The following is a 2,500-nucleotide window of genomic DNA, read 5'->3' on the forward strand; positions in this document are numbered from 1 at the left end:
TCAAACAAACTGACCACAAACAACATAAACCAAGAAGAGGAAGAAGAGGAGGAAGAAGAAGAAGAAGAAGAAGAAGAAGAGGAGGAGGAGGAGGAGGAGGAGGAGGCTTAACAGGCAAAGTAATTTCCCAAGAGAGAGAGAGAGAAAAAAATAATAATAGTAGCAACAGCAGTAGTAGTAGTAGTAGCAACACACACACACACACACACACACACACGCCCACGCCCACACACCCACCTTGAAACTCCTTCCTCGCAGCGGATACATTAGTGACGATATTGGCGATGTGTCCCAGAACCGTAGCGAAAAGTAGTAAGCCGAACATCAACTGTGCAATATGGTACAAATAATCAGTTTTGGTTCTTGCATTTAAAACCTCCACTGTTTCCTGGGCCACGGTACAGTTCGCGGTACTTAAGCCCCGTGTACCATCCTTGGGCGTCGCGTCGTGTATAGGTGAACCGCCGATAGTTGTCAGTGATAAGGTACACCAATAAAACACTCTTAGATACTCCAGAACAACACCACTGCTTTCATTTTGGTGGTTCAGAAAATGTGGTTTGTATGTGAACCCATCGTGCCTCGCTATGATATGGAAGATACACGCGTTCCAGTGAAAGATAGCGAAGAGATAGTGAATGAGAGACACTGATCGGAAGAGATTTGGAGAGTTTGTGTGTCTCTCCGTACGGTCTAAGAAATGCCAGAATTTGTAGATCTTAAGGAGACGAAAGGATCTTAAGATAGACTTGAAGCCGATAGAAAGGTACAGTATATCCAGGGGTAGAAGACACAAACAGTCCACGTAGAAGGTTGTGGAGTTGGTATAATGCTGCCTCAATTTTCTGGAGTCCGTTTGAAGCACTCCGTCTTCCAAATACCCAGTTCGGAAGTGGAAAAGTATGTCTGTTACATATATGAGGTCAGCAAAATAATCTAACGCGAACCACACTAATAACGAGTCTCCAGTGATCTCCTGAAACCCGAACCGGTACACCATGACCCACAGGTTGTAGAGGAAGGCCAGAGACACAATTAAGGACCAGTAATAACACAAACGTCCCGCTGGATCAAACACAAATGTCCATCTACAACCGTGTCGTCTATCACCGCTATTTGTCCCAGTGTCCCATTTCTCTACCTTAAAATGGCTTCGAAGTTTCTTCCTCCTGGCTTCTCTAGTCTTTTTACTGATGTCTAACTCACTAGCCACCTGCGCCCTGTTCACGTAGGAGGCACTGAAAGAGTCCCGCGAGATCCTTTTACGGCTACCGATGCTAATACGGGAGGAGAACACGTCTATAAGCGATTGTCGTGATAAAGATTTCCCTTTCAAAGATGGTACAGGCTTGTCAAGGTACAGAGGAGAGCCAGCGTTCAGCCGTCCTCCTGACACACTGCGCTGGGTTCTGATGATGCCTGTAGGGGGAGAGAGAGTGCGTGAGTGTGTGAGGGGGGGTGTGTGGGTTTTGCGGGTGTTTTTAGGGGTGTTTTGAGGGTGTTTTGGGGTGTTTTGGGGTGTTTTGGGGTGTGTGTGTTTTGGTGTGTTTTGGGGTGTTTTGAGTGTGTTTGTGTTTTAGAGTGTTTTGGTGTGTTTTGAGTGTGTGTGTGTTTTGAGGGTGTTTGGTGTGTTTTGAGAGTGTGTGTGTGTTTTGGGAGTTTGGGTGAATTTTGGGTGTGTTTTAGTGTGTTTTGAGTGTTTTGGTGTTTTGAGTGTGCGTGTTTTGGGTGTGTTTTGAGTGTGTTTTTGGTGTGTTTTGAGGATGTTTTTAGTGTGTGTGTGTTTTTGGTGTGTTTTGGGTGTGTTTTGAGTGTATTTTAGGGGTGTTTTGAGTGTGTTTTGAGGGTGGTTTGAGTGTTATTGAGTGTGTGTGTTTTGAGTGTGTTTTGAGGATGTTTTGAGCGTGTTTTGAGTTTTTGAGAGTGTGTCTGTGTTTTGGGAGTTTGGGTGAATTTTGGGTGTGTTTTGAGTGTGTTTTGAGTGTGTTTTGAGGGTGGTTTGAGTGTTAGTGAGTGTGTGTGTGTGTGTTTCGGGAGTTTGGGTGAATATAGTGTGTTTTGAGTGTGTTTTGAGTGTTTTGGGTGTTTTTTTTGATAGTTTTTGAGTGTTTTTGTGTGAGAGAGTGTGTGTGTGAGAGTGTGTGAGTGAGTTTTGAGTGAGTTTTGAGTGTGTTTTTTGTGTTTTTTGTGTGTTTTGTGTGTTTTGTGTGTTTTTGTGTGTTTTTGAGCGTGTGTGTGTGTGTGTGTGTGTGTGTGTGTGTGAACAATGGAACAATGCTGAGCTAGTGAGGAGGAGGAGGAGGAGGAGGAGGAGGAGGAGGAGGAGGAGGAGGAGGAGGAGGAGGAGGCGCAGTGCGGAACAACAAACAAAATAGAATCTACAAAAGCAGAGAGAGAGAGAGAGAGAGAGAGAGAGAGAGAGAGAGGCTGAGAGAGGAAGGAAATGTAGATGTATCTCTCTCTCTCTCTCTCTCTTTGTCGCATCCAATTCAACAGTACA

General features: G+C 44.8%; 1 pseudogene; it reads right to left on the minus strand.

Moving 5' to 3' along the window:
• Positions 1–2,500, minus strand: part of LOC123503460 — a 16,558-nt pseudogene that overhangs the window by 11,017 nt on the left and 3,041 nt on the right.

This window comes from Portunus trituberculatus, chromosome 2 (genome assembly GCF_017591435.1).
Source record: "Portunus trituberculatus isolate SZX2019 chromosome 2, ASM1759143v1, whole genome shotgun sequence".
Taxonomy (NCBI): domain Eukaryota; kingdom Metazoa; phylum Arthropoda; class Malacostraca; order Decapoda; family Portunidae; genus Portunus; species Portunus trituberculatus.